Source organism: Haemaphysalis longicornis, unplaced genomic scaffold (assembly GCF_048455015.1).
Source record: "Haemaphysalis longicornis isolate Haplotype H1 unplaced genomic scaffold, Haemaphysalis longicornis Haplotype H1 scaffold_90, whole genome shotgun sequence".
In the NCBI taxonomy this organism is placed as follows: Eukaryota; Metazoa; Arthropoda; class Arachnida; order Ixodida; family Ixodidae; genus Haemaphysalis; species Haemaphysalis longicornis.
This window is the reverse complement of record NW_027526461.1, coordinates 497,624-518,617: the sequence shown is the minus strand read 5'-3', so window position 1 is coordinate 518,617 and position 20,994 is coordinate 497,624. Positions and strand designations below refer to the sequence as shown.

General features: G+C 50.5%; 1 protein-coding gene and 1 pseudogene across 1 annotated transcript in view; one reads left to right on the top strand and one right to left on the bottom strand.

The window, feature by feature from the left end:
* Positions 1–20,994, bottom strand: part of LOC144154764 (uncharacterized) — a 52,203-nt gene that overhangs the window by 28,967 nt on the left and 2,242 nt on the right. The gene's annotated exons all lie outside the window — the stretch shown is intronic.
* LOC144154765 (uncharacterized) lies at positions 13,937–15,551 on the top strand (annotated as a pseudogene).

The following is a 20,994-nucleotide window of genomic DNA, read 5'->3' as shown; positions in this document are numbered from 1 at the left end:
CAGGGACCTCACTTTTTTTCAGGTACGAACGGAACAATAAAAATAAGCTTGCACACTGTGAGCAGGCATAAAGTGGGTGAAAAGGAGAATCCAGTCAATCTGACGCAAGGAATCAGTTTCATGGAGTATGTGCTTCAGATGAGGAATCAGGGCTTTGACACCGTTGTAGTAAAATTCCGTAGGCAGCTACAAGAATATAGCGAGCCCATGAAAAAAATGGTGCTCCAAAAACCCCTAACTTCGAACATTTTTTGTTGTTCTAGCTTCACACTTGTTCCAAAACCCCTTTCTTTTTGCGATCCCTTTTATCCGCATACGTGAGGACTACTGCGAGCAATAAAACACGTTTTTGTACAGCGCAGAGCGCTATAAAGGATGGAAAAAAAGATGTGCTGGGTTCTGAGAAAAAAACCCGGAAAAGCACTCTATACTTCAGAGTGTGAAGAAGCTTTTAAAATGCAACCGTAGATTAGTGAATAATTATGGGTTAAGCTTTTCCACTCGAAGCAACTTGTAGCAACTGCCTCTTGCGGAGTCTGTACACTGTCGTCTCTGGTAAAGTAATTGATTGATTGTGGGGTTTAACGCGCCGACGCAACGCAGGCGATGAGGCGCGCCGTAGTGGAGGGCTCCGGATTAATTTTGACCACCTGGGGATCTTTATCGCGCGCCGAAATCTCGTACACACGGGCGTTTTTGCTTTTCGCCTCTGGTAAAGTAATGCACGCTTCGCGCGCTTGGGTCGGTCGAAGTTAACTTTCCTACGCGCTGCCGTAGGCTGCGGGGATTTGGTTACCCGAGATGCTCGGTATGCGTTCTCGTTTCGGTCGTCAATGCTTCCTTTTTAAGACCTATTAAGTAGCCGGCTCGCTATATTCTTCTAGCTGCCTACGGAATTTTACTTAACTGAAGCACATACTCCATGAAACTGATTCCTTGCGTCAGATTGACTGGATTCTCCTTTTCACCCACTTTATGCCTGCTCACAGTGTGCAAGCTTATTTTTATTGTTCCGTTCGTACCTGAAAAAAAGTGAGGTCCCTGGACCTACACTAATTGGCCTATGAGAGAATAACTTGATATCATGTGAGTAGATCTAGCTCCACCTGTGGTTTCCACACGATTTACTCTCGCGTTGCCGGTTGCAGTGGCGATTGCTGATGCAACACTCATGAGTCGCTGGGGCGAAGTTCTTCCATTCCGCGTACCCCTGGCTGGCCACGATTAAATGCCTACAACAAATGAACACGTGTTTTTGTTTGTTCTGCGTCAATCGTGACGTCTGGTCCCTGGCGCCGTTAGGCAGGCTCTTCGTGTGTTGGCGGCCTTTCTGAGGCATAGTTTTCTTCGTACACCTGTCCGTGGCGCCGATGGTAGACGCCCTTCTCGTTGGCCCGCGCCGTGTGCCCACGCCAGCAGGTGGTGTTAGGATGGACGTATTGTTGCGAACATCGTCTTCAATATTATCGGATTCGCCAACCCAAGCCTTCCATCATCCGGTCCCCGCCCCTCCCCCATCGACGGGAAGCGACCAGGCTCTGAGCACAATGACGCGGCCGGGGCTGACACTGTTGCTGGATACAAGCCTACTTCGGCTGTGACGGTGGTTAACTGGTTAGTAACAAACTTGTATTAAGGAGGGTCCACGCAGAGCTTGGAGTAAATTATTTGATGATTGATTTCATTGTAGGGTTTAACGCGCCGACGCAACGCAGGCGACGAGGCGCGCCGTAGTGGAGGGCTCCGGATTAATTTTGACCGCCTGGGGATATTTAACGTGCGCCGAAATCTCGTACACATGGGCGTTTTTGCTTTTCGCCTCCATCAGAAAAGCGGCCGCCGCGGCCGGGAATCGAACCCGCGACCTCGTGCTCAGCAGCGCAACGCCTTAGCCACTGAGCCACCGCGGCGAGTGCTTGGAGTAAATGAGACACATTAAACATTAAAACATCAACAATTAGTTTAATGGAGTGCCTCAATGGTGCCGACTTCGTCAGAGGTTGGGCGGAATTATTCGGGTTGCAGGGGTGGTCAAGTGTCGACGGCACGCCGACGGGCCCAGTGAGTCTCGGGGCCAGGCGATGAAGTCAGTGCGATGCCGGTGGCTCAAAAGGTCTGGGTGGTGAATCCGAGGGAATAAACGGGAGGCAGTACCGGACGGGTAGTTCGGTGAGCTCGAGCTGTAGGCCGCGGTAAGGAAGGGGAGGCCGGGCAGGACCGGTAGCTCGACGGGCTAGAGGTGTAGAGCAGGTCAGGAAACGCTGGCAGCGTGCGGGCACGCTTCCGGGTTGCTCCTACAGCTGCATCCGAATAGCAAGACGGTCGCACCAAGTCCATCCACGATCCTCCCCGCTCGTTCCTGTTCGTCTCCTTCTCCTCCTACATCCGAGCAGCGGCGGAGAGAAGGGCGAGAAGGGCCTGCTACAAGCGCCGGTGACGACGTGACTTTCCGCGCACCCGCCAAGGACGCGTCAAGCGAAGTAGAGGTGTTGCACTTGCTCGGGCCACCCGATTTACTTTTCACGCGGGCCCAGGCCAAACTCTGGCCGAAATATAAATGCTTCGGACGGGCCAGGCCGTCCTGGCGGCCCGGGCTGGTCCAGCATAGTGAAGCAATACTAAGGTTTTCTATAATATCAAAGAAACGTCTTGTTGCTGACGCGGTAAAAGGACGGATCAGGACTTGTTTTGTTTAATTGGTCTTGTTTCGCCCGTTTAATTTTGGTTTGCTTTTTATTATTTCCCCTGCGTTGCATTTTACCGCCTTGAGGTAGTATTCGCTTCCAAACGTGCTCCAATCTGGGGCGCGCCCCTACGGTATTTGGGTTGGAAACACGCAGCCGGGCCGGGCCGGGCCGGGGCGGGGCCATAAATTTAAGGTCTCTTGGCCGGCCCGGGCCGGCCCGTCGGCCTTCTTCATCGGGTCGGGCCGGGCCAACGGCGATAAGCACCGGGCCCGGGCTGGGCTCGGGCCCAAATTTTTGGCCCGTGCACAGCTCTAAAGCGAAGGGAAGCTTGGTTCAGCCCGAGACAAAAAGGAAACATGTGTCCTTTGCGATGCTGCCGCGCGTTCCCACGGGAAAACTTCCTGCGGCCAAAGTTTTTCCAACTTGCTCGGAGAAGTCGGGACTCACGCATGACCATCACATCCGCCTGCTATAGGAGAAGAGTTTTGCCACTGCAAAAGTCATGAATTGCACCCGTCTAGGCATACACATTAGGCGAACCGCAAAGTCCAGTCTTGGAGCACGGCACAGTTTGCTGTGGGCAATAAGGACACACGGGAAGAGGCAAGGCGCGTTGTCGCCTCTATAAACTTGACCCTAGTGATCGTCGCGCAAACTTCCTCTGTACAAGCACAAAAAATAAACAAAATACGGATTGAGGAAGCTCGCAATTTTGCCCCAGAAGCATCACCCAGCATCGCGTATTCGGGCGGGGACGGTGCAGCACCCCTTTTCGCAAGGCATAATCGTTCAATGGCTTAGGACGGCCGCCTCCCGCGGCTGGAAGGAACGATTGGAAGGAATTTTTAATAATTTCATCGATTACAGCTTCGGGCGGCATGTCCCCGAAGGGACTCGCCGTTGGGCTACTGCATTCAGAAGACCGGGGTCGCGGCCTGTCTCTGTCAGCCACCGTTACCGGCTGTTGCTCATTTCGGGTTTCACACACTGAAATTTTGAGTTTTTTTACATTCACAATTTTCTCATCTTTCGTTTTGATCCCACGGATCCTGCACGTGACGCCAGAGAGCTTCTCGACCACGCGGAACGGACCCTTCCATTTTTGCGAGAGCTTTTGGTCAGTCCTTGTGTCCGGAATTCTACCTTCACGAAAACTTTGTCGCCTACCTCGAAACAGCTGGGTTGGCCTTTTAGATCAGAGCGCGCCTTTCTCTTTTCTGCTGTTTTGATGAGAGCCTCGGGCGCCAGCCGGTGTGATATGAAGAGGCGTCGAGCCAGTTCCACGCGGTAGTCCTCTATGGTGTTGTAATGGATTTTAGCCATCTCATCGTCGACGCTCGGAGTCGTTGCATCGCGCCCGTGGAGGAGGAAAAATGGGGTTTCGTTGGTGCCCTCATGAACCGCGGTCACGGGGCGGCCTCTCTAGCATCCACAGTGGTCCCGCGTAATTCGCGCCAACAGCGCCAAATCCTCACCTAGTAGTACGTGGCGTCTGAAAAACGTTGCATTTATCGTCATGGCAACGAGTGGAGAGGGGGGAAAGGAGGTTGGTGACGTTGCGGACGCTGCTGACGTCATTTTTTCCGCGGCAGCCGGGCTGGGCCGCCGGGCGCCGGCCGCAGCAACCGACGATCGCCCAACTTTCGCGCCGGCCGCTTCTCATAGGCCGAAAGTTGGGCGCGAAAGTTGGACGAGCGGCGGCGATGCCTCGGAATGGCCGCCGCCCGTCGTTTGGTATGTGTGTGCAGTAACGCGTGTAATAATTGAACGAAGAAAACATGTAGGTAATAGTCCGTTTTCTGGTGTCGAATTGTTGTCTTTGTGGCGATAATAATTGGAGCGTTACACAAACATTCTTTTCGGTTTTCTTTTATTCAAAATTCATATCAGGACATCTTTGATTCGAAGTCATGAAAAAACATGCACTACTCTCATATATTGCACATACATGTTATGAACACACTATTGGACTCTAAGTAAAATTATGACATGCAAATTTAGGCATACAACATTGCACAATAGGAAAAAAAACGTGCGAGATACATATTTAAATACAAAATAATTGATTACGCAAGCAGAACTTCGAAAGTTTTAGTCACTATAGATTTTTTTTCGCGCACACCTCGGCGGGAGAAGAAAAGAACTTGACAGGTCCCACTCAATGTATACTTATCTCTTAGGCTCGCCTCGAGACAGGAATATTCTTAGACATTCAAGAAATTCGTTTCAGTTCAGAGACACAGTAATCGGGAACCTATAAAATAAAAGAAAGCACGCACAGGTATGCTTCAAGGCCGGCCTTTTTGGCCAGTTAACGCAAACTCTGAAATAAAGCGTTAACCCGGACATTAACCTGCATACACTGCCGAGAAATCATGTTCGCACCAACAAAATGCAGCGAGAAAAAACTGTTGCAACACAATAACCGCACTATTGACCACTCATTGCTGGATTATATCTGCATACAAAAATAATGCGCAACCACGTCGTATAGCACAGAGCACAATCGCAACACAAATGGGGGGGGGGAGGGGGTGAGAAGACGGGCAGAAAAAAAAAAAACCATTCCTGTATTGTAAGCCGAATGTACCGTGCTCATTACTTCCAGATATCGGCTATGTTGTCACAAGCTACTCTCTAGCTCGTGCTGGACCGCGCCTCTTATCTCATCCTGTCCGATACGGCATGACGCTTCTAACTTAGAACTATGGAACAGCAAGGCCACTCGCGATAAGATGACAAGGCGCGGGCGCGCACGTTAGATTGAAGAGCAAAGCCGGTAATGCTACTTTGTTTTTTTGTTTTGTTTTTAATGAGCCAAACACTTGCAATGGGGGCTGCAGACAACGCATGTATTTCGGCTTGGCCTTCCACTGATCACTGTGCAAATCGAGTGGCATTGAACACCGCGGTATTCGCCAGATTTTTCGGAGCGCTGAAGCAATGCTTGGCAGCAGTTTTGCCGCAAATATTCGTTTTTGGAGCAAGATGGCACAGGAAAAATTGGTCAGGGCACACCACCCCCACGCCAACAATCGCCGTGGTAATAGGTACGAAGTCAATGACAAGAAGCGCGTACAGTTGAGCTTGCCTGCTTTGTGAGCAGGTGCAGCGTGATGACTTTGGAGGGGTTGAGGAGATTCACCATAGGAAACGTCCAATGAAGTCTTAAAACTTCCTCGACTTGGGGCCCCAACGAAGACTCAAACCCACTGCACGAAACAACAATAAAAAATACATTGATAAGAATCCTGAATCGACGTTCAAGCAGTTACTAAGGCAATCATAAAACGGCAATGCCGCCTCAATTTAACCTTATGAGCAAGAGTGTGCGCGCCGAACGCGCATTTACTTCTATTAAAACTTTTTGTACCTGCAAGGATGGGATATATTTACACATTAGTTTCCACTCCAACACGACTGACATGTCTCATTAACTTCCCATTACATGCGAGAAGTATTTTGAAAACAGAAGAGTGCGATCGGTCGGCTTTTTTGGAAATTACTATAACTTGTACAAAGCTAATTTGCTTACCTGTCATCTTTGGAGAAGACGAGAAACTTGGCCGAACTGTTTCGCCCAGTGTTGCTGCACCACAGAGCTGCGCAGGACTGGTGACGCTCCTTCCTCCGCGGCCCCATATTTAGAATACATTCGAATATATTTTATAATGCAGCGAAACTTTCAGCCCGTGGAGGCATTGAGGCAACCCGCGCAACCCTTCGCACGCCGGCTCGCTCACGCCCGCACCAAACTGGCCCGCCGCGGGCGCCGAGAGAAAGAAAAAAAAATATTGGCACCGGTGAGCTGTTGCGCATGCGTGAGGAGGCGCGGAAGCATGCACGGTGTGGAAAGAAAGAAACGCTGAGGGAAAGGGAAGGGCCACGCCGCAGCACCCTGCCGCTAGGATCGCCACAATTTCGGAAACCGAAACTAGCCAGAGTCGCCGACCAGTGCCGCGGTGTTGTAAGCGAACATAGCGAAAGGAAGCCACCGATTCCAATCTCTTGATCATGAGTGACAAAATGAGACAACATGCCCACCAACGTTTGGTTCTGCCTTTCGACGCGTCGTTACATTCAGGATGATACGCGGTCGGTTGTAGCTTCTTTATACCTAAGAGATCGTAAACATCTTTCATGACCCGGGAGACAAAGTTTGTACCCTGATCGGTCAGCAGCTGTTCAGGCACACCGTGTCGCAGTACTACGCTTTCTACAAATGCTCTCGCAACCGTTTCTGCTTTATGGTCAACTAAAGGAAAAGATTCCGCATAGCGGCTCAAATGGTCCACGAATACCAATATGTACTTGCTCCCCGCTGAGGTTGGACCCCCTATGTCCATCGCAGTGCACTGAAATGGGGTGCTAAGCCTCTCAAACACCTGTAAAGGAGTACGCTTCTGATTCTTGGGAGTTTTGTGAACGGCGCAGGAGAGGCATTTGTGACAGTACTCTACAACGCCTCGTCGCATCCCGGGTTAAAAATGCGCCCTGATAATCCTTTGACGTGTCTTGCCGGTCCTGTTGGTGACCCGCGTACGGAGCATCGTGGTGAAGTCGTGACAGCTCGCCTCTCATGGAGGCCGGTACCACAAGACACCCTTTAGTATCGTCTGGTTTGTCTCTGAACCGGCGTAGTCCTCTGTCATCCACAATGTACTGTGTATCACCACAGCTGGCCTAAAGTGAGTTGAGTATGAGCTGTAGCTCTGGGTCGTCGTCCTGTTCCCCCTTTACACGTGTCTCTTCAACTGCCGGCGCGAAACCCTCGACTACCCGGATACCTGCCATACTAAATGTACCGGCGTTCTGATTCGCTGTCTCTGCCCTGTGAATGACTTCGAAGTCGTACTCCTGCAAGAGTAGGTTCCATCTCGCTAGCCTCGAGTTCGGGTCGCGTGCGCTCATCAGCCATTTTAAGGGCTGGCAGTCAGGGACAATGCGGAAGTGCCGCCCGTACAGAAAACACCGCGAATAATGTACGGCCCATACTACGCGGAGGCATTCCTGATCCGTGGCTCCATACGTCTGCTCCGCGGAGTTTAACTGGCGACTCGAGTATGCTATCGTATGTTCCTTCCCCTCAAGCCCTGGTTACATGACCGCTCCTACAGCCACCTTCGACGCGTCTGTAGCGAGTGTGAATGGTCTACTGAAATCGGGGAACCTTAACACTGGAGCCTCCGTCAACTTCATTTTCATAGAAGAGGAGGCCGTCTGCTCTACTTCGCCCCAGTCTTGGCCGTGGCTGATAGTAGGACAAAAGACCCATAAATTGCCGCACCTCAGTCTTTGTCTTGGGCTCGCGGAAGTCACGCACACACTGTACGTTACCGGGTCGGGACGCACGCCTTCTGCCGCAACAATATGTCCGAGGTATTTGACTTCGGGCCTAAGGAATTGGCATTTGGAACGTTTGGGTTTAATGCCCGCCGCCTGTATTCTCCAGAATACAATCCGCAGGTCGGTCAGGTGGTCCTCAAATGAGCTGCTGTGCACCATAATGTCATGGAGATACACATGACAGACCTTGCCCAACAGTCCTGCGAAGATGACGTCGGCCGTGCGTTGCCATACGGCGGCGCTGTTAACTCAACCCATTGGCATCCGTCACCACTGGTAATGCCCCGACGGCGGGTTGAAAGCGGTCTTTTTCCTATCATTCTCGTGCATTTCTATCGGCCAATAGCCGGAAGCCATATCCACGGCTGTAAAAAACTTGGCGGAGCCTAGCTCTGACGGCGTCTCAGAAATGTTCGGTAGCAGGTACGGGTCGACGCGAGTCACACGGCTTAAATCGCGGTCGACAACGACAAAACGATATGACCAGTCCGGTTTCTAGACCAGCAGCGCCGGCGCACCGCACGGAGGCGTAGAGTGCTCAATCATCCCCTGGTCCAGAAATCGTTAACGTGCTTGTCCAAATCGTTTCTCTTTGCATAAGGAATTCGGTATGCCCCACGATAGACAGGCGCTGCGTCATTAGGACTCCGGTGCTTTAACACCTCGCAGTGGCCGATGACTGTTTCCCGTGAAAAAGGCAGAGCTAAACTCAGAGATCAGATCCTGATTTCGGGGGTTCGCTGACGTGGGAAATATCAAACTTATTGCAAAGGTCTGCCATGCTGATAATTCAAAAAAATAGTTCGCGACTTGGACAACGACGGTAAAGAAGGACGATGGGACAAGCACTTGTCCCGTCGTCCTTCTTTACTGTCATTGTCCAAGTGACGCTCTATTTTTTAATCATAATGCACGAACTTGCCCAACAGATTTGCTTATTGCCGTGCTGATAAGCCTGCAAACTACCTCCTCAACCGGCTGTTCGGTCACGACGGCGGGAACGAGGACCCCTCCCGCTTTGTTGCGAGGTAATTTGACTTCCTAAAGCGTGGTGTTTACAATGCGCACGAGCAGCCGGCTCTCTTCGGAACATCTACCTAAGGAGTAGGCTCTAGCAAGCCCAGATACATCTACTAGGTCAGTTTCTGCGATGCCCAAGCACCCATTCGCCGGTTCACAAGTGACCTGGCCTACCAGCAAGCACTCGCTTAACGGCGGTAGTGTGCCTTCCTCTGCTATGTGGATTGTGGGTCTCTCCGTCGTGAGCCAATCTCCGGGATTTTTGGTCCTGTCGGCCTGACCAGCTCAATTTAGAAGGGGTATTTCGACACCGTCTAAGCTTAGTGGCCCCTGGCTTTGCAACAGGTCTATTCCCTGCTCTGAGGGAATGGTTTGGCCGATAAGGCCCGCTACCGGCAACATGGGTTTTTCTGTGCAAATAAAAAACTTTGCCATGACATGGCGGTCTCCCAATGACACAGACACTTCACAACACGCGAGCGTTTCTAAGGTATCGCCCGTGATGCCGACTATGTTCGCTTTCTGTTCTACCCGCCTACGTTTGTGCTTCTAGTCCGGCATAGCCTCATCGAGAGCGCTATGTCTAAAAGGCTTACCTTGGAACCAGTGTCTATTAGGCATTTCAACAGAGCTTCAATCGAGCCGCATTGTACAATCGGGCTTGCCTCCCACAAGTGTTTATAACGGCAGTCTGAGCGCCGCCTTTGTTTTCCTCCTCCACGCGGTTATCTGAGGAAGGGGGCCCTAGTAGTTTCCCTGGCTCGTCTCGGAAGCACTTGTGTTTGCGTTCCCCCTGCTCAGGTGTGGCCCTGAGCGCACCCCCTCTCTTTACAGTTCCTCGAAAAGTGGCAGTACTTCCCGCAGTTGTAACAGGCCCCCCGTCACGGCGCATTCCCCCTTCGGCTGTCGCGGTCGCGCATTTGTTTGTTTTGAAGTTCGATGCTAGCCTCCAAAAGCTCTTCAACCGTTTAAAGGCGCGCACGCAGCTCGTCTCGGTCTCCCTGTCACCTTCTCGTACGCGGCGTACAGGCGCATGACCGCTATTCACCGCTCGTTCGTTCCTCTCCTCTCGTACGGCTGTGTAGACCCAACCGACTAGATACGAGGCCGTATGTCACGTGTTCACAATGGCACCTACGTCACGGGGTGGAGGCCCTCTTCATAGTTGGCCGAAGCCGACTCCAGCCAACACCGACTCCAGCCCCGCGGACCCCGAGAGCGAAGGGGTCAGCGGGGCTGGAGTCGGTGTTGGCTGGAGTGACTTTGAGCGGCCGCGCAGCGCATTCCTGACGCCGGATTACCGCGGATTAGCGCGGCCGGCGGGGCGACCGTTTGGGGGAAGCTTCAAAGAGCATCTCTCGCGCAGTAACTTGTGTCACGAACTACTTTTCAAATTAAAAAAAACAACGTGTTATGGGTAAGTTATGCAACGTGTTGACGTATGTAAAGAAACTGCAACAAAGTTTACAAGTGGTGCACAACGTCACTCGTGCAAGGAATTTTTTAAACTATGTAGCGGGCTACTTCTATACGCGGAGACGTCACCCGGTGCTGGTCCGTTCGTGCAAGAGTTGCCTGTTCGTCCGGCGCCAAGCTGTGGTTGCTGCTGCGGTAGTTTTACGTTCCGATCCACATAGTTCGTTCCCTCGTTGCTTTGGCCACTGTTTAGTTACGAAGTCAGCGTGCTGAGCGTAGATATCTGCATCAGCGCGTGTGCGACACTGTGACTTTGTTGCGCATTTGTGCATAGAGCCTTTGTTCCTTGACTATGTGTGTGTGTGTGAACACGTGAGTGCGTCATGCCGAACAAGTGTTGTGTACCTCGTTGTCGCGGGAACTACAAGAACGGTTCCAAAGTACAGATATTCTGATTCCCGAAGGATGAAGAGTTGCGTCAAAAATGGATGCGCGCTATACCGCGGGAAAACTTCCTACCAACAGAGAACACGAGGGTGAGTAGTTCTTCGGTTTGTTTTTTGCATATTCCATTCAGGGAAAGATGCGCTGCAGGTATTTGAGAGGCATTACCAATTTTCGAATATTTATTTGCTAGGCACAAGCTCAGCACTACTGCTAACGATTAAAATTTAAAGCAGAGGTGTAAAGCACTACCCACAAAACGTGTTTCGTTACTTACGCGAAGACAATGTTTTTCTTCAGGTCTGTGAGCTTCACTTCCACCCGGAGGACATCACAACCTAAACATCGTATACAGACGACTCCACTGGGCGAACAGTCACTGCCACCTTGCCGCATGCGCTCCTACTCCCAGGGGCAATTCCGTCGATATTCCCCGACTGCCCCAAGTATCTGACCTCACAGCGAAGCGCGCGAGAAGCTCCCGAGGCAAAACGATTGCGCCTGGAGTCGAGCGCACTGCAAAAAGCTCTTCAGAAATCGGCCGATACGTTCCAACATGAAGTTGAACAGGACAGAATTCAGTCGCTCAAAGACCTGGCGGACTACGTGAGATGCAATTCGTCCGCTTTCTGGCACGCAATAGAAGCGAACGAACGCCTTATCCTGCTGCACATCGTTGACGAGGATACCCCGAGCATTAAATATTCCTTCACGATCAAGCAGGATTTGAGCATAGTCTTTCATTATTTGAAGGCCTGGACCACGGTGTAGGAAGGAGAGGTGACTGATCGCCTCGGAGGCGCAGCAGAGCAGCTCCATGGAGAACTTGTTCGGGTTCGCCTTCTTTCTACCAGAGGGCGCTAGGAGTATCGGGGCCATGCGAGCCGCGGACGGTGCGTAAATCCATTAAAGCTGCTAGGGCCATAGAGTTTCTTACAATATTACTTGTAAGAAACTCTATGGCTAGGGCGGCTCCGGTCTTTTCGGTACTGGACGTTTCGATACGGGGCGTTTCGGTACGGTCTTTTCGGTGCACAGACTTTTCGGGACACGATCGTTTCGGGACACGGTCGTTTCAGGACACGGATATTTCGGGATACGGGTGTTTCGGTACAAAGACGAATTTCGGCAAGCGCTTTAGGCGGAGCGCGTTGTTTACGGGGTTGTTGCAAGCACGCAATTTGTACCTATTTATTAGAGATGTTCTTGTTCGCGATTCTGCGTTATTTTAGGCAAGGCGATGGTTTTATAGCCTTGCTAGAAAAAAAAAAACATTTGTTTATGTATTAAATATTGGCTGAGATATTTGTAGCACTTAAACAACATAATTGTTCATTATTTTGTTTTTTAGCGACTGATTATCACCAGTATCTTGTGTAACAAATCAGTGATAGTATCATTGTGTTTTTTACTCGTTTTTGACGACTTCTTATCCCCCCTTGTTTTTTCTTCCCATATCAGAGAGATCAGAATTTTTTTTATGACTTTGCGAATTCCCTGCGAGAATCGTTGCGTAAATGAGTGCCACCGCACGGGGAAAGGAACCTGTGATTTTATAAAGTAATGAAGAAGACGTTGCAATTTCTAGGCATTATTAGCAATGCGTGGTGGAAGGCACGTATTGTATCTTGCTGCACGCTTCCGTCCCGATTTATTTGTATTAGTTAGCAAAGACTGCGGCGGGTTTATTGTGTTTATGAATCAAAAGTTGGAAAAGTTAGAAGCGCCCTAAACAGAGTTTGGTGTTTGATGGGTACAAGCGTCCTAAACAGAGTTTGCTGCTTGATGGTGTGTGATTTCCTCAATAATTCTTGTTGGGGACATTTTTGTGTAAAACAGTGCAATAAACATGTGTATATGTTCGAACAAGCTTATTAGGCATGAGTTATTGTAAAAGCATGTTGCAAAAAGTAACAACGCAAAACTAAAATAGATATGTGATTCATGTGTGCCCGAGTTCAGCGAAATTCAAATTGCCCTCGTATGCCCTAGTCACCGTGACCCTAGTGGATAGCACTGGTGCACCGCAACATTTTTTTGCCCATACTGCTGTTTAAATTAGTCGCACAGGTGGCTGCGTCTTCGCAAAATAGTGTTGAAGCCACGGTCGCTGTCGCGTCCCAAATAGCGTGCATGCTCTTCGGCCTGAAAATTCACATACTAACCCGAGACGTCCCTAAAAACATCTGTTCTTTCGAAACGGTATTTTCGTGTGAAGCGATCATAAATTCATGCCATTGAAATCCAAGCGCGCGTTCTATACGGCGCAGTACGAGGCGCGTTTCCATGCCCGTGGCTACCGAAAACCCGCAGTACATGGCCCTCCTTCGAGCAGCGCCACCTACGAGCGCATACGTCCGCGCCGAACCAAGTTTCGCCGCGCTCGCCCGCCGCGTTGAGTCACCTCTCCTTCCTACACCGTGGCCCCGACTCAGAAGCTCGGAGGTAACCTCTCGATTCCCGATGTAGCGTCAGGGAAGAGAGAAGTTATGGAGGTCCTTGAGGCTATTGAGAAATGGGACCGCGACCTGATTTCGACAGTTACCACCTCGAAGGGAGATACTGTAGAAATTGTGCGTGCGCTGCTTGCCAAGCTGTGTGCAAAAATCGAAGAGGACGATGTCCACAGAGTCAAGTTTTTGATCGAGCAGCTCAACCTTTTGTCCGAGCAAAAGGTGCGAAGACGCTACTCGCCCGACGTCATGGTGTTCGCCCGCCTACTTTTTACCATTTCGCCTCACGCTTACCGGTACATCCGCAGCTCCGGACACATCATTCTTCCGCATCCTGTAACCATCCGATCAGTATGCTCGTCATACAAAATGAACCCTCAGCTTGAGCACCAGCCGTCTACCTTTCTGAGATACATGGCGAAGAGGATATCGTACCTGGACGATCACCAACGCGTTGTTTCGCTAATGGTGGACGAATTCCACATGAAGCCTTTTTTTGAGTACAAAGGCGGAAACATCACTGGCATTGCGCACAACTCACCAGAGGCAGCAAATAGCGCTCTTGTTTCTATGGTTCAGAGCCTCACGTCAAAATTCAAAGAGGTAGCCCGTATAGTGCCTGTCGGCTCTGCAGACGGGAAGGTCCTGCACGAGGTGCTGAAAGAAGTAATTTTTGGTTTGGAGAAGATTGGCTACAAAGTTGTATGCGTTGTAACCGACAACAACAAAATCAACAGCAAAGCTATGGAGCATTTTGATCTGTCTTCTCCAACTGGCTCGTCTTCGGATACTCGCTTTGTTTGTGAGCATCCATCTGATCCTGCAAGGCCATTGTTTTCTGTGATAGACCCAGTTCATATTTTGAAGTGCATCCGAAACAACTGGCTAAAGCAAAGTAATGACCAGCGGTACTTTTTTTTCCGAGATGGATTCAGAACACACAACCGAGCGGCGCATGTTGACGGCATCATTTCAAACCATCAGAGATGTGTAAAACGCTGACGTTGGTCAGCTACTCAGGCATGCTCACACGCTGACTCAGAAAGGGCTCTTTCCGACGGACATTGAAAAACAAAATGTAAAACTTGCGCTGCAGATATTCCACAACTCCCTCCCTCCCGCCATGCGAGCCCTTCAATCGAAGCACAACCTTCAGTTTGTTGAGGGAACCGCGGCTTTCTTTGATATTGTGCTGACGTGGTGGAGGATTGTGAATGTCCAGACACCATGCAAGGGGAAAAGGCTGAGGGATGAGCTCCAAAGCCCGGTGTCTTCTCTAGATGACCCGCAAGTGGACTTCCTATACAACTTTTTGGACTGGCTGGACGAGTGGAAGAATCGAACTGCGCAGTACGACAGCGGCAAGATCACCAAGGAAACTCACGCTGCTCTCCACCAAACAAGTCATGGACTCGTGGAAATTGCTAGGTACTGCCTCACCGAGCTCAACATGCTCTACGTCCTGTTTGGCAAGATCCAAACCGACAGCCTGGAAGACCGCTTTTGGAAATACAGGCAACTCGCAGGCTCGCAGTGCCACGTGTCCATACGACAAATCTACGAGGGCGAAAACAAGATGCGTTTGCAAAGCACGCTGCCGACTGTCAGTAAACCTTCCCAGCACGAGAGTCACAGAGACGAGCAGTGGGAAGACCTTGACCGAGACGAGGGAGCAGCACGCGCTTAGTACAATGTGGTTGTTACGAAAGACACCTTGTCTAAGATGAAGGACATCATTCCGGTATTGGTGTACGTGGCAGGATACTCCGTTTACTCCACCTTGAGAAGGCTGAAATGCGAGAAGTGCAGGGACGTCTTAACCATTGACAAGGAAGTCACTGTCTCCGTGAAGGATCCCAACTACGGCCTTGTGAAGGAGCTTGGCCGAGGAGGACTCGTACATCCGTCAATATTTGCTGTCAACGCCGTTGCACACAGCTACGCAATTGTTGAGGAATTGTCAAGACGAGACGACTTCTTAATCATTCCCAATCAGCGTCAAGTGGCGACAGATCTCACTGTGGATCTAGTCACTGAGGATGACCCATCTGATTTCGATGGATGTGATGCTGGACACACGAAGGAGATTGTCCTTAAGTAAATTTTGTGGTGCAGTTCGAACATTTTGCTGAAAAACTTCTGCTCCAGAATGAATGATGACATTCGTGACGCCAGTGAAAAATAGAAGAAAAGGAAGCTTGAAACACTGAGCAAAAACTAGAATGGGTGTGGTTTTCTCCCCGGAATAAATCGTACTTGATGATCAAGATGTTGAAATCAATCGTCTGATTCTCTCCATCGCCGTGGCGGTAAAGCTAGAACATCAAAACTTTCACAAGCCGGATGCAGTACTTTGTTACGCCGTGGATCAATCCTAGGATGCTCAGTAAGATTTTTTCCACAAATCCTTTATTCGGTCTAATTTAGCCGCAGCAACTGCGAACGTGGGAGCGTTGGTTCTGCTAAAACGTGTTGCAACACTGGCTTTCCGCCGCATTCGCCGGCGTAAATGGGCCCCCACCCTCTGACATCACCACAGCAGCCCTACGGCCTTGAAATCTAGTCGGTGTTGGTAGACCACCTCATTCAATGTCTTGGGGTCTCGGGAGAGCGTGAACCTCAAAATCGGTTCGCTTAGCCCGTTCAGGAATTGGGTTCGGTATTGCTCTGGGGATATTGCGATTCGATTCGGGCTCCACGTCACCACGTCCACCCATAGCCGCGTTTCCCCACGCTCGGAGCCTCGCCGCGAGCGATTGCACGTTCTCAATGTCTTTTTGACTGGCGCACATACATTTGCGCATTTGTTCGCACTCGGGCTCAGTGTCGAACCAATTTTTTGCCCGTTCCTTGAACTCAGCGTAAGTTATAGCCGCGGCCGCGGCCTCATTATGTCTTGCAAAATCATATGCTGTCCCGACCATTTTACAGCGTGCAATTCCTACCAACTTCGCGTCAGACGACCCGCCCAGACCCCCCACTGCCTCCAGGACTTGCAAAAAGTTAAGGATCTTGACCCCGTGTCCATCTCCCGTGAAGGACATAACACTTGCCATAACACTTGCGCCTGTCGCGTTCGCTTGGGTCATAGTAGCCTTGGCCATGGTATTTCGTTTCCTCCTAGCGTGAGGGTGAAATGTGACATTTTATCTGACTTGTATCTCACCGCTGCCACCATGTGTGACGCTCGTTAATTGGTCTGTCACAAGCTTCTATTAAGGTGGATCCACGCAGAGCTTGGAGGAAATGAGACACACCGAGGCGGGAGAAGAACATTAACAATTAGTTTAATGGGGTGCCTCAGTGGTGCCGACTTCCTCACCAGGTTGGGCGGAATCGTTCGTGTTGCAGGGGTGGTCAAACGTCGACGGCATGCCGACGGGCCAAGTGGGTCTCGGGCCAGGCGATGGAGGCAGTGCGGGGCCGGCGGCTCGAAAGGTCTCGCAGTGAATCCGAGGGCAGAAACGGAAGGCAGTACCGGTCGGGTAGTTCGGTGATCTCGAGCTGTAGGCCGCAGTCAGGAAGGGGAGGCCGGGCAGAACCGGTGGCTCGACGGGCTCGAGGTGTAGACCAGGTAAGGCAACGCTGGCAGCGTGCGGACACGCTTTCGGATTGCTTTTACAGCTGCGTCCGAATAGAAAGACGGCCGCCCCAAGTCCGACCACGGTCCTTCCCGTTCGCTCCTCTTCATCTCCTCCACCTCCTATGTCCGAGGAGCGGCGGGGAGAAGGGTTAGAAGGGCCGGGTTCAAGCGGCGGTGGACGACGCGGGAATCCGCGCACCCACCAAGAACGCGTCAAGCGAAGGGAAGCTGGGCACGCCCCGAGGCAAAAAGGAAACATGTGTCCTTTGGGATGCTGCCGCGCGTTCCCACGGGAACACTTCCTGCGCTCAAAGTTTTTCCATCTGGCTCGGAGAAGTCGGAGCACACACACGACCGCCACACGGCCAATTCACGGTCACCCAAGCACCCGGCGGCGAGGGCAGCCACAATGACCGAGGGCATCGAACGGAGGAGATGACAAAGGCGTGGCGCGGCGCCGGCCGTTTGGCGGCAGGCTACGTGGTCCCGTCTTCTTCGGCGGCGAGTCAGGCATCGTTGGAACCATTTGTGGCGTGTCCGAAACGCCGCTGTTTAACGAGCGCCCGACGCCGGATTACCGAAGCGGCCTAGGCGTCCTCCTGTCGCTTCAGCCTTAAAGGGAAGCTGAAGCACTTTCCAAAAAAATTGAGTTAGATTAACAGTTATATAGTTTCCTGCGCGCTGATTCCGATTATCACATTGAAATTTATCGTATACATGAGTCCAAGTGGCATTTATCTTGCAAAAAGCGCGGCCCCGTTTGAAAGGCGCGCGCTTTTCGTCTTTTGACGCCCCTCATTGGTTGCGCCCGTCATGACGTCAAAGGAGGACACCCTTCGGCCGCGCGGGTTGTCGGAAGCATTGCGAACGATCGCGCGGCTGCATTTGCGGCAATTTAGCTTGCAGTTTAATTTTCGCACATGACTGGAAGTTTGTTTTATATATTTCCCGTGCTGTTGGTTCAATTATCTTGGAGCTTAAATTCGCTTTACACGACAGAGAACCCCAAAGCAGTGACTGTGACGTCGACTAGTGGGTTCAATCAAAATATTTTTGAATTAGGCAACCAGCATACGGGGATTTTATACCTTATGTTAATATTAGGTACTGCCTTAACTGTTTCTTATTATACACAAAACCATTTATGCCGAAGATTAATGGGCGTTTTATAAACAATCTACCCGCGAAAAGCACGTACGTGCACTGCGCGAAAAAATAGCGTTCATGCGCTGTAGACGTATATGCGAGAGACATCTTGCCGGTACACGCATAAACCAACAAGCAGACTCTGCTTCCGCATTTTCTTTGTTCGTTGTCGCCCACCCCAGCCCCGTTACTCATCCCCGTACACAGACTCACGCGCGCGCGCCATTTCGGCAGCGGCGCTACGGTGCCTCCGCGATTGCTAGCTGCACTTCGATGAGTGGCGTCTTACTGCTTCACATGCATTTATTCTGAAAACACTGCAGCATACTAGTGCCTGCTCAGCATTATTGGCTGTACTAGGGCTTGATTTTCGCTTGTGCGTTGCGCATTCTACTACAATATTACGGCCACCTCGTTATAATTAACAGACCAGTCGGACAAGGCAGTTACGTTGTAGTTACGTTACTTTAGCTAACAATCACCAAACGTTTGTGATAATGAATCGTTGGCCTGTTTCAGCATTTCTAGATTTAAGCATTTACCGCGCTAGTCGGACAGAGGCCGTATATTTACTCTTCGCACCTAATTTTTTTAGTATCATCATTATATATATCACCGACTATCACTGGAGCACACTTGAGGTTCAGTGACAACAAGTGCTTGCCAGGTTATAATATGCAGCCACGCGGAATCTTGGGCAAAAAATTAGGCCCCCGCAGTCAACACAAATTATGGCACGGTGGTGGTTGAGAGCGGTGTTTTTTTTCATTCCAGACAAATATTACCTGATCGTGGCATGTATACTTGCAAAATAAGTAATGTGGTGGTCTTGGTTTTTTACTTTGTAGGAATACTGTTTACCTCTTAGCCGGGAAAGAACTTCTATCAGGATTGGCCCCTTGTTTTAGTTTCGCCAAAAATTGTTTTTTTGAACACTGTCCTGAGCCCTTGGGAAAGAAAACCGACGCATTTAACGAAACAAGTATTTCCTGAACAAATGTGACTTGGTTTCTGGAATGGAACGAAACATCCCAGGCCAAAGTACAGCAGTATTCCCCATCCTTCCTAAATCTAAAATCTAATGTGAACATTCACGTCCGTCGCATCACAATAAAAAACGCATTGGAGCGGTTTACAAAGTATTTAACATAGTGTAGTATATTCTCTGTCATCAAGCACAGCCACCTCGGCTGTCGCTTCCGTATGTTATCAAGCGTCCCGGCGCGGCATTATTCTGCTTAGGAATACGGCATGATAACGTATGCCTCGTTTGCCGTTCGTGCGTACTTTTTGAACACGAAAATTGTACAAATGAGTGCTATCAAACACAACAACAACAAGTATCATTCACAAGGAAACACGGCGAAAAGAGCATGGCCGAGGCCGCCGATCCGGCCGGAAGTCCAGGTATGACGTTTTTCAGCCGGTTTTCCCCCGCGCTCTTCGGTCTTCCGGCATCGCGCGGCGAGATGGGGGCGGGGCATCGGGCCACTTTTGTTTGCTCATTGCGCCGCTTCTATTGCATGTATTGCGAAAATATTTCGTACACGGGAACTATTCAGTGTGTACCTGCTGCTAGTCAACTTTTCTTTTAATTCTAAAACCGCTTCACCTTCCCTTTAAGTTGTCCTAATGGCTTCCAGCTTAGGAAGATAGCACCACCGAGCCAACCTGACGCTCACGTGTGCGAGAGGGCAAGTGACTTCTTTCTGTGAGTGTGTGGGCGTCAATTTCCGTGCAACGGATTTTTGTGATTGGTGCGTTCAAGAAAACAGCGTGAGAAAGGGTGGAAGGGGGCGGACCCAACCTGGTTATTTATTCTACCGCACGCCGGAGCGCTGAATCCTGTTCACCCAGTAAAACACCATGTAAATTTCCGTACATAAAGTTGCTTCCTTCGCCCTACTCGGCGCCACTGTTTGCCCCGACTCAGGACCAACTGACGGCATCACCGGTTACGCTACCACATTCGCAAACGGGGTAATAGCATCCAGAAGCAGGGGGTGGACAAGACGAACGGCGAGCATATGAAGCCGTGGTGTTTCTTACCGCAAGAATATATTGCGAAATCTTGGAGCTAACAATATAACGCATTCGCGCATAAAACATGAAGCAGTGAGTCTACTTGGCGTTCTCCTCCCACGCTCCGTATTCGGCGCGCAGTGAATAGCATTGTACCTTGCAAACCGACAAGGTAGGCATCTTCCGGTGGTACGGCACCAACCTGTCAACCGTCTGTCCGCTTGCCGCAGTGGCGCCGCTGGGATCCAGCAAACCAAAACTGAGGCACCAAGAAGAAAAGTGTGCGTGAGGGCCATGCGCGCCCAGCAGCAGCCACAAGCCTTATTTGCGAGCTTCGGATAGCGAGCTTTGGACGCTCTGCTGAGTTATTGAGAATCTGGGATATACGATTACATTAGAAATTATGTACGACAATGCAGAAGACAGAGCTGCCAAAGGGATTTTGTTTCTAATAGTTCCGGCTCCAGCAGTGCCCTGTTTGAGATGGTTTTGACAGCTCTCAGCAGTGCGACACCGTGATTTGCTTCGATCCTAATCTGCGGCCTTTCATCTAATTGCGCCACACCTGTTCGTGGTTTGGCTGCGGTGGCTCTGTACACGTGGCCGTTGCGCCTGGCTGCAAACGTACGTAATTAATGAAGCGTTTGTCGTCGACTTGAACGTTAGAGCATCGCCACAATTCCGCAGGAAGGCCTCATATGAAACTTTTGCTCAAATCCTTATGCATATAGTTTGCTTGTTCATGGAAACCGACTACCTGACTGTACTTTTTTTATTTTGCCAGGGCTCCCTTCACGATATAGGTCTTTCACTTTAAAAGACGGGGTCATAAACAATGTCATGTATTTAACGGATTGGGCTGAGGTAGTGCCAGGGC